General features: G+C 42.4%; 1 long non-coding RNA gene across 7 annotated transcripts in view; it reads left to right on the plus strand.

Moving 5' to 3' along the window:
• LOC109456686 (uncharacterized) overlaps window positions 1–10677 on the plus strand; it is a 97389-nt gene extending 86712 nt beyond the window's left edge. For 6 of the 7 annotated variants that reach the window (XR_016018172.1, XR_016018176.1, XR_016018178.1 and 3 more), the window contains 3 exons: window positions 1186–1320; window positions 8523–8586; window positions 9809–10677. This is a non-coding gene — a long non-coding RNA (uncharacterized LOC109456686). The remainder of the gene's footprint in view (window positions 1–1185; window positions 1321–8522; window positions 8587–9808) is intronic. The other variant, XR_012491189.2, reaches the window with a different exon arrangement.
• The last annotated feature ends 683 nt before the right edge of the window (window positions 10678–11360 follow it).

Below are 11360 nucleotides of genomic sequence, written 5' to 3' on the forward strand. Positions count from 1 at the left end.
TTGCTTAAGCAATACATTTTTAAAAGAACTCAAAAAAGATTGGAGTTCAGGAATAATTTCTATTTTCAGCTTGAACAAACAAAACAGAATATCCCCATAACAATCAGTAACTCTGTTCCTGTCTAACTTTTTTGGGTCTCTTCCATGTGTCTTTCATTTTTTCACTGTTTATTTATTGATTAATTATTATTTTATTTTGCAATTATAGTTGATATGCAATATTACTTTACATTAGTCATAAATTATATAAATGTCTAACCCATGTCTCTTTTAAATGCAAAAGGCAAGACCATACATTCCAATCCATTTAAGATATACTTAGCTTATGCTTCAATCACCAGAATGTCTTTCTCTTCCTAAGATTTGTGGAAGCTTTTCATGACTCCATGCCCTGCATATGCTGTTCCTTCTGCCTAGAACACCCTTCCCGCTATGTCCTCCTGGGAAATTTGTACTTGTTTTTTTTTTGGGAGGGTGGGCTAGGGATGGTCCAATGGAGAGGCTGTTTCCTCAGCCTTCACAAATCCATAGACAGAGGTGCTTCTTCTGTTTTCTCTACTCCAATATCTTCTTGCCCATTCCTCTGTCATACTACTGGTCATAGTTTATTTTTAGTTATTTGTTTCCATGTCTGTCTCTCCCTCTGATGGCAGGGATGATGATTTATTCCTTTCTTAATTGCAAAACCCCAGCCCAAACCTGGCATCTAGTCTAAACCCAATAAATTACATGCTGAACGGATGGAATGACCCTTCAAAGGGCTCTGTGGTGCTGAAGCAGAAAGTGGGTGATGTCCTGGCCCTGGCATCTCAGACCCTTCCTGCCAGATCTAGCGTCGTGCTGCTGTGACGAGGAGAAGTGGGGTCTGTCACCCTCAGTCTGCTTTTCCCCAGTGACTGCTCTCCCAGGCCACTTCCATTCTGCCTATGGATGTGATTTGGATGTTCAAGGCTGAGATGGCCTCTTGTCGACTTCTGGTCTCAAGCCAAACCCCACGTCTGTTGCTCGCCCTTCCACAGCACACAAATGAAAGAAACGGCCTTAGCCTCAGTTCTTCATGCTCATAATTAGGTATATTTGGTGCATGCTGACATTTTATCAGACACTTTGCTGCCTTCGTTAATGAACTCATTTTGTTTTTACAAAAGCTCTATTCACTTATTCTCTCCTATTTATATGTTTCAGAAATATTCACTGGGCACCTGAGTGATGCTGAGAACTGTGATGTAACTATGAGCAAGATGGACAGAAGACCCCACCCCCATCCTGCCACCCGCCCTTAGCTCTTCACGTTTAGCATGGAAGACAGGAAATGATCTGGTAAGCATACATGAAAGGAGATAATTTCACATGGTGCCAATGCCACAAATTAAGCAAAGACAGTGGCGTGGGAGATTTGTAAGTACATGGTGTGGTCAGAATCTGTGGCAGGGAAAGGAGGCTGGAGGAGGGCACAGCCCGACTGCTAGATACACATCCCTTCCACTTTCTATTTCATTGGCCCAACACGAGTCACATGATGACACCTCATGACAAGCAGGCTGGAAAGTATATTTCCTGGGCAACCCAGAGGAGGGATATGAAAAAGGATTTTGTAAAACCCGGTCTATAAGCGTCATTTCTGACATTTGAGTTGAGACCACAAAGATGAGATGGAAGAGTGTTCAAGATAGAAAGAATCCCACATGGAAAGGCTATAAACTGGGAGAGAACAGCTTGGCCTACTTGACTAAAAGGATGTCATTATGTCTGGCACATAATAAACAAGGAGAGAACACTCTAAGATGAATTAGGAGAGGTTGGCGGGAGCCAGGGCATTTAGGATGTGGCAACTTCTGAGAGCTGTGAGAAGCCTTCAAAAGGTTTTAAGGCAAGGAATGTCATGGCCATTTTTAGGAGCTCCCCCTAACTTCATGTGGAGGAGGGTCTTTAGGGGAACAGGAGGGGCAGGGAGAGCGCTTATTAGGTTGTTGCTGAATGCTAGGAAAAAGATGATGGTGGTTCTGAACAAGCGGTAGATTCAGAGACTGTACTCCCACTGTACAAATCATGCAAGTAACCAAATGGATGTTACAAGCTGCCATTTGCTCTCGTGAAGTTCAAATACTTATTTCCCTCGCACTCAAGTAATTGGTTGTTTGTTGTCTAGTTCTTCTATGTATACTACTGCATCGATGTGTGTCTGTTTTCTAAGCACAAGCATCTATTACCATGTTTCTAAACAAGGAGCACAAAATGTAAGTGCTCAGGAGGTGAGGAGGAAGCAGAAGGGACACTGGCCTGGGAGAAGCCAAGGTGAAAGTCACCAAGAGTGCAGAGCTACTGGCAAGGTTTTGAAGGATGGAGAAGCCATAGGGACCGTGGAAAGAATGGGGACTCCAGAGACTGTGCTCTTCTTTCCTGCCTGGGAAGTGGCCTCACATGAGATATTTTAAACTTTCTAGACTTTGCAGGAAGGTTTTGAAACTTGAATTAAAATGGTACAGACTTTTAAATCCAGTAGAAATGGGTCTGAATCCAGGATTCACCAGTACAAATTGTATGAGGTGTGGAAAGATGTGTCTGCCAACTTCAGTTCCTCATTTGTAAAACATCAAGTGTATTAGTCAGCTTGGCTGAAGTAACAAACATCTCCAAGATCTCACTGACTTACAACAAGCTTTTATTGGTCACTCAGCTATTGGTCCACTGCTATGGCTGTGTTCCACATGCTTTCTTATCCCAGGACCCAGGCTGTGAGCATGCCATGTAACATGTTTTTCTTGGGGCAGAAAGAAAAAGCAAGAGAGAAGGCACAAGCTTGAAAGCCTCTTAGAACTTCTTAGACGTGGCAAATAGCACATCTGTTCTCATACCATTGGCCTAAGAAAGTCACATGGCCCAATCTATTAAAAGGGCGGCAGGTATATTCTGTCTACAAAGAAGTACCTTGAGTCACATGACAATGGGAGAGAGTGTGCAGTTGACAACATTACTACACATTTACTTTGCATAATTACTGCAGAAATTAAACAAATGATACACACAAATCACCTAACTGTGTCTGACACAGCAAACACTCAATAAAGGCCAATTCTTATGACATAGCTCGACTTTAATATATATTTGCAAACATAAGATTAAAATTTGCTCTTTTTTGCCTTCTGTCATCCTCTTTCCTCTCAGTCACCACCTTCCCACATACTTAGGAACACAAATATGTAGTGCTGGCCTTGTGCAAAATGCACAGCTTTTAGTGGCAGGTTGACCTTGGTTTGAAGTTCAATAATGCTCTTACTGTTCGTGTGACTGGCTAAGATCAATTATCCACTCTGAGCCTCAGTCTACTCATCTGTAAAATGGGAGGAAAGCTCATGCCATTGGATTGATGTGGAGAAGGTTTAATCTCTTTGCCCAAGGGATTCAGAACATTTGACTTCTCTTTCCTTAGTAGATTTCCCCTAGCTCCTGGAAAGTTCATAGAATTAAGTGTCTTCTGACTATTTCAATTTGAGGCAAAAAGAGCTCATCTTCATTCCAGATTCTTAGAGAAAGTAAACCTTCAGGTTTTCTACAGCAATGATCGCCATTCCCTTTACTGAAAGAAGATTTAAGGTTCTTCCCTGACTGTGAACCACACAGGATTTCTTGAGAGCGCCTGAGTATTCGATGCTATCCCATGACTGCTTGCCTTTGTCGGTGCTGACCCTCCGCACCTGGAATGCCTCTATCTCAAAGGAAATTCCTTTCGTGAACATCCCCAGATCCTTCTTACCACCCCTACCTCCCACGATCAGAGTTAGTTAAGTAACTGCCCTTGACTCTAGCTTTTAAACCAGACTTACCTACTCACACGTGATAATAATATACGTTAGTGGACTACGGTACTGATTTTGGGGTGTGACTACTTGGGTTAAATTCCAGCCCTCTGGCTAACTACCAGCAACTCAGTTGGGGCCACCATTGGGGCACCGCATACTGAGAAAAGTAAGGAGCAGTTTGTTATGAATGAGATGCTCTACAGTGTCCACATCATCCTGAGATATCAGAACGATTACCTGCGGTCAGGTAAGAAAGTGACCTGATTACACTTGCAGTTTAGAATGTTCTCTACCTGGCTATGATGGGAATGGACTGAAAGAGAGCCAGGCTAGAGAATAAAATGAACTTCCAGACAAGAGATGGTGGCCTTGGTTTTCTTTGTTTTTAAATATTTTATTTATTTATTTTATTTTATTTCATTTTTTTAAGGAGGGCACAGCTCACAGTGGCCCACGCAGGGATCGAACCGGCAACCTTGGTGTTATTAGCACCACGCTCTAACCAACTGAGTTAACTGGCGCCCCCCCCCCCCCCCCCCCCATGACCTTGGTTTTCAAGAAAACTTGCTTGTGAATACTAAACACGTTTCCTAGCTGGATATCGTTTTGTTTGCTGCTTGCGTTCATGGAGTGCCTGGGTCTTAGGTAGGTTCATTCTTCTCTAATGCAGCACTGCTCAAAGTGCCATCTGCCTGTGACGGGCTCTTGTCTGTGAACTTTTGTTACCAGCCTGCCACGAGCTAAGTACAGAGACTGACCATAAGCATTCGTAAACTTTAATAAGAACTAGATACCCAAGTGCACTATTGTCCTTTCCTAGTAACTCATCTTTATTTTATTTTACTAAGTATTGGTAGGCAGTGAACCGAACTGAAATAAACAACAGCCACGTAAAGCCAGCCCTTCACCAGACAGAGTTCAGGAAGCACTGTTGTAACAATGCCTCCCCCCGACCTCCCGCCCCGTGTTGTTCCCTCTCTCTTTTTCTTTGCCAAGTTAGGAGGAGTTTTGGTATTTTCTGGATTTTCGTGAAATCAGATTACAGCCAAGTTGAGCTTTAGAGACTTAAAGTTTTTTACTTTGAGGGTGTTTCCTGGACCCTAATATCCAAATTTCTCTAGTTACTAAACTGCCAAGTGTTTGTCTGGATGGGAAGGGGCTGTTCAAATGTTAATCCCATATTCTCACCCATGTCTCTCTCTTTTTCATTAATAGACTTTGCTTTTTAGAGTAGTTTTAAGTTTACAGGAAAATTGAGCAGAAAGTACATTGAGTTCTCATGTACTCTTCTCCCCTACCATGTTCAGCTCCGCCTCTTATTAATAGCTTGTACCAGTTTGGTACGTCTATTATAGTTAAGGGGCCAATGTTTGTATATTATTAATAGTATTATTAATTGAAGCTTATGGCTTACATGAGCGTTCACTCTTTGTATTGTGCATTCTATGGGTTTTGACAAATGTATGATGCCGTGTATCCACCGTTACACTATCTTACAGAATAGATTCACTGGCCTAAAGTGATACCTCTTCATCTCTCCTTCCTTCTCCCCAAAACTCTGGCAACCACTGATCTTTTTACCATCTCCATAGTTTTATTTTTTCTACAATGTCATACAGCTGGCTCAGATAGTATGTAGCCTTTTTGATGTCTCTTTCTGTTCCCTTCCCCCAAATCTTCGTGTCCCTTCCATCATCTGAAAACACACACACACACACACACACACACACACACACACACACACACACACAGTCCTAAAACAGAATAGAAAAGTTGATTAAAAAAAACCCATACTCAATTTAGCTCACAAAATCATTAAGTATGAAAGGGCTTTTTTTTTTTTACTTTTTTTTGGACTTTTTATAAGAGTTTATTTGAGCCAAACTGGCAACACATGCCAGGGTGCAAAATCTCAAATGTTCCGGAGAAAAGCAGTTTTGCAGCTTCTCTGATGCATTTGAGATTAAGGAGAGACCTTAAGAAAGATTACTTGAGGGTGGGAGAAAGCAAGATGGGGATTGGATTACAGGATAGGTAACAAGATTCTGTGCTCTCTTGAGGGTGGTTACTGCTCATTTCAAAGGGGTGTTAAGCTAGATGCACAGAAACAATGGACAGAGCTCACTTAGGGAAAGGTAAACCTTTTACTAAAGAAGCTATAGGTAGGAGGTCATTTGCTATCTCTTCCTGTCTTCCTCTGAGGAAGCCAGCTCTGACTTTCCACCCGACTCAGAAGAGCCAGGCCTCTCCCCCAGGCTTGCTCTGCTCCTTCTTGTTTTCCCAAAAGTAAGGGCCTTTTTGCCTGTGCTGTGTCTGAGCAGTAATTATCTTGTGTCTGTTCTGCTGCCTTCACAGGATTTTTCCCACCTTCAGAGCAATCACCTCCCACTTCTTATCTTTACTGTGATCCTCTACAGGGCACAGGGGACCTGTCTCTTGACTCTCATATTTTTGCTTCTGATGTTAAAAAGTCCCCTTGAACTTGCATTTACAGACACCGGCAAAGCGCCCGTGTGTCTTCACATCAGCTGACGCATCCCAGGGGCAGGGTGTTTGCAATTACAGTTGGAGCTGGCTGTGGGATCAGAGAGCCGCTGAGGCCTGGGGAGGCCGAGCCGGGGAGCATCTTTGAATGACGGGGCCATTAGAATGAATGTTATGCAGGGATGCAGGTAAAGTCCTGTGGCAGGAGCGCTTTGCTCCCTTTATCTTGTCTAAGCTATAAAGACAGACCTACATATATATACATATATTCATAAACTGCGGCAGGCCTGGCTAGGGAGGGGGGAAGTGAAGTTAGACCCAGGATTTCTCATGCATTCTGGAATAATCCTTCCATAGAGTCTCTGTCTTCTCAGTGTCTCCTCTTTCTCTCTGTCAGGCCATCATCTCTCAGAGGGCATGAGTGTCGCTTCATTCTAAATTGGAGGGCTGATCTCCTTTTTTCACAGCTTTTTGGTTCTAGCATTCCTTCTACGCATTTATATTTTTTTGTTGAGACATTGGATTTCTCTCTACGGAGATATTCTCTGCCACTTTTATTTCTTGCATGGAAAAAAACCAACAAAACTGAATAGTGATCCTAGCCCCTTGCATCAGAATGGTGCTTCTCTGGGGAACATGCTTTCTCTGGGTCCTCCAGAGTGTGTGTGTACGAGGTCACACAATTAAGTTCGCGAACTTGTTGCAATGATGTTGCTAACCTTTTTTCAATATCAGAGGGATTGTTGATTATGAATTTGTACCAACTGGAAAAACAGTTAACCAAGTTTACTATTTGCAAGTGCTGAAAAGGCTGCGTGAAAAAGTTAGACGACCTGAACTTTTCACCAACAATTCATGGCTCTTGCATACACAACCAGTGTTAACCAGCTGGAGACCAGGCCATGCTTAGCTTGAAAATTCACTCTTAGGAGGCATGGCAAGGGACCTCCCAGTCTCTACACTTTGGCTTCAGACTTTGAGGAGACTTGATGTCTGCAGGGTGACCCAGGGTTTCAGGGGTTAACACTGGTTGTGCCTCCTTCCTTCAGGGGACACTAGGCCCACCCTCAGAGACATAGATTTACCAAATAGGACTGACGGGATGACTATCAACTTTCTGCAGCACATACAATGTCGGACAATTAAGTTCTTGAACTCACCCTAGAAAAAGTGCTATATACCTCGTTGGAACGTTAGAAGCTTGCCTCAAAAACACTGCTGAATCCAGGGAAGGACTGTATCTCACCACTTTAGAGGAGCAGTAAACATGCCTCTCAAGATCAGCGGGAGCAACAAGGAATGTTCTAGAGTTCATGTTTTTAAAACAAGACTCATATTTGACAATAGTCACAATATGCTTGCCATTATCTTCTGAACCTTGTAACGTTCTTCTATAGTGGCCCTATGCTTGCTTTCATTTTCCAGGTGAGGAAACCAGACATTTCAGACTGTGTGTTCAGACTCCCGTTCTCATTTGACGCCCTGTATTTTCTGCTATCCTTGGAGGATCTGTGCCATCTATTAAAAGAGGAAGTTGAACATTTTTGCATTTTTTTACAACCTGCAAACTGCAAGATTGGTGGAGCTAAATGGTTAAACTCTGTGTGTAAAGCAAGACAGAGTTTTCTTCTTCTCCTCCTCCTTCTTTCTCCTTCCCCTTCCCTTTCCTCTTCCCCTTCCCTCCTCCTCCTCCTTTTAAATTTTAAGACCAGGAAACTGCAGTTCACAGGAGTTACAGGGTTTGGAAACTGCGTGGCAATAGATGAAGAAGATGGAACGCAAAAATTATTTCAAGGCAGGGACTCATTCGTCTGGTGTTTATTTTGGCACAATTCAGAGTATAGTCAGGTGTGGAAATGCCCAGGATCGGAAGCATAGTCTAGAGGCACAGATTGGAATATGGAAGGATCCCCCTCAACGCCCCCACGCCTACCCCACCCCAGCCAAAGTCCCAGTAGGCCATAGACCTGCTAAGTCAGGGCTTTCTCTGTGTTTGCCTGGCGCGTCTCCACCCTGTTCTGGAAGTGACCATGGGGGCTTGCATGAATGTGTCACATATCTCAGTATGTCAATTAACAGGCTCTGTCCAAAAGCCCACATAATGTGGAGAACTGAAACAATTACGTGGATATCTTGGTCCTATGCCTGCTCTTGCCAGCTCCCAGAAAACCAAGGGAAGCATCTGGTGTCTTTTTTGGCTTCAAGGATTCTAATGATTGTTCTCTTTCTCCGTTTCAGCCATCACAGGCTACTGATAGACCATAATGCCCTGACAACTCCAGAACGCCTGAGGAGAGAACAGGTATTTACATCTGAGGATAGGAACTACTTTTGTGAGAAGGAATTACCTGCTAATTATGGCCTCAGAAAGAAGTTCGCTCACAGGTTGTGCGAGGACAAGCCGAGGAAACATAAGCCATAGCTGTTTGGAATCGTAACAGTATTCCAGGACAAATGTTTCTCAGGGGCTGGGATTTTATCCTGCATCTGTCACACACTCAGGGTGTGACGGGGGGGAATGTACTTCCCCTTCCTGAGACACAGGTCCTCATCTAGAAAGCAGGGAGTTTGGAAGACCCTCCGATATCATACCTCGAATGAGGTCAGGTTGGGAATTCAGAAGCTCAGGGTTGCTGGGAAAAGATGCAGCCAGGATGGGACAGAACTTGTATTGGGTAATGAAAAAGGGGCATGGTGAGGAGGCCTTGAGCCAGTCCGGAAAGAAAGTCTAAAGAGGTCTGATCTGGAGGCCGAAGAGGACAGCGGGAGTCTCCTGGGAGTGGCAGTCAAGCCAGGTCAGGCTCTGGGCAGGCTGCCTGGTTTAAGGAATGACATCAATGTGTGGAAGAGGCTGCTAAGGCTGGACAGGTGTCAGGGCCCAAGCCAAGTGGACTGGAGGTCAGGACAGGACGTCAGTTCTAAACAAGGTGCCTGAGTGCAAAGCAGGCCTGAGTCAAAACCCACTCGCCCAGATGACACAGTGTGACTGGGTGGCCACAGACAGACCCACTCTGGGTGCCGGGGATGCTGAGTTGAAGACAGCAAGAGCAAGTCTAGGCTCCCCTGTCCTCTGGGCAAACACGGGGCTGTCTTGCCTGGAGGTCTGGAGAAGCTGGACAGACACCTTTAGAGCTGAAATATGGTATTTCCATTTTAACATAAATAAAAGTAGTAATAGCCAACACTTGTGGGGTGCGTTCTTGGTGCAACATCATTCTAAGTGCCCCCCCTGCATGAACCCATTGGCAGGCAGGCTAGTTTTAGAGCTTTTTTTTTTTCTTGTTAACCACTATGGTAGCAGTTAAAATTGTTATTTATTTATTTATCCCCCCACCCCCAACATCAAAACATGATATCTAGCCCTTCAGTGATGACCTATGCCACCATCAGTGTTCAGGCAAAAATATAGGGAATGGAGAGGGGCAAATAGAAACCCATTCAGACTGAAGACTGAGGAACTAGAAGTCCTTGGGCATGACCTTCCTCAATATGGATTTCATTGTCAGCCCTTGCTTTCCCAACAGGGTCAGCCATGCATTTCCAATCATCTCCATGTCTTCCCAGTAAGGATTTCATACCTCCAAGCTGGAGGGGACTCCAGGCAGTATCCCCAACCTCTCTGCACAGAGCCACACAATAATCTTGGGGACGACGTCTTCCAAGAACGTAGTGATCTTCATGCTTCGAGTGTGAGGCATAGATAGCTTCCTCGTTGACAAGGGATGTGATCCGAATTTAATTTTCATCAGCAAAATACTCAGGTGTGCAAAAATGTGAGTAGTGATTTCATTATTACTGAAGTTAGCTAAGCTCTTTAGCCCCCCATTTCTACCACCCCAACCCCCTCCATTTTAAAGTTTAGTTTATCTTAGGTAAATTTTTAAATTCATAATGTTATTCCTGACCTTCTTTCTTTCCTTCACAGAGTGGGTATTCTAACGTTCTGGTGAATTTACGTTTATTGTTGTTGTTGTATCCTTTTAAAAAACCAAATTATTTGACTCGTGTATAATTATTGCTGTATAACTTATGAAACATAAAATTTACCCTTTTTTTAGTGTGTGGTTTGTCAATTTCTACAAAATAGCCTATTGGGATTTTGACTGAGATGGTGTTGAATCTATGGATTAATTTTGGGAGAATTATCATAACAATATTGAATCTTCCAATTCACGAACATGGTATATTTCTCATTTTATTTAGGTCTTCTGTAATAGTTCTAAAAATTATATTATGGTTTCAGGTTTAGAGGTTTGCACATATTTTGTTAAACTTTTCCCAAGGATTTCATGTGTCAAGGTGCTATTGTAAATGCTATAGTTTTTAAATTTCACTTTTAAATTGTTCTTTTCAGATATATAGATATAAAATTGATTTTTGAATGTTGAACTTGTATTCTGTGACCATGTCAAATTCACTTGTTAGTTTTAATAACATTTTTATAGATTCCTTAGGATAATTTATGTACTCAATCATATTATATGAAAATAAAGAGAGTTTTAGTTCTTTAAAATCTGTACGCCTTTTATTTGACTTTCAGATAAATATTGACTAGAAGTGGTGAGAAAGCCATATTGCTTTGTTACAGAACATAGGGGTTAAGAATTCAGTCTTTCATCCTTGGTATGACATTAGCTACAGATTTTTCATAGATAATCTTGATAACACTGAAATAATTTTCTTGTATTCTTAGTTTTCTGAGTTTCATCATAAAGTGGTGTTGAATTTTGTCATGTGTGTAAACGTGTGTATACTCAAACATGATTTGTGTTTTTACTCTTTTTTTCTGGTTACATAGTAAAGCATAGTGAATAATTTTTAAATGATAAGCTAAGCATTAATCCGTGGGATAAACCCCACTCTGTCATGACATACTACCTTTTTTACATATAGATGGTCTATAATTTGCTAAGGATTAAGGATTTTTATGCCTTTGCTCAGAAAAGATATCGGTTTGAACATTGCTTTTCTTGTAATATCTTTGTCTTGTTTGAGGATAAGAGTAAAACTGTCCCCGTGAAATGATTTGGAAAATCTTCCTCCATAATCTCTTTTCAAAAGAGTTTATGTAGAGTT

Source organism: Rhinolophus sinicus, chromosome 13, assembly GCF_057876585.1.
Source record: "Rhinolophus sinicus isolate RSI-liver-muscle chromosome 13, RSI-T2T, whole genome shotgun sequence".
NCBI lineage: Eukaryota > Metazoa > Chordata > Mammalia > Chiroptera > Rhinolophidae > Rhinolophus > Rhinolophus sinicus.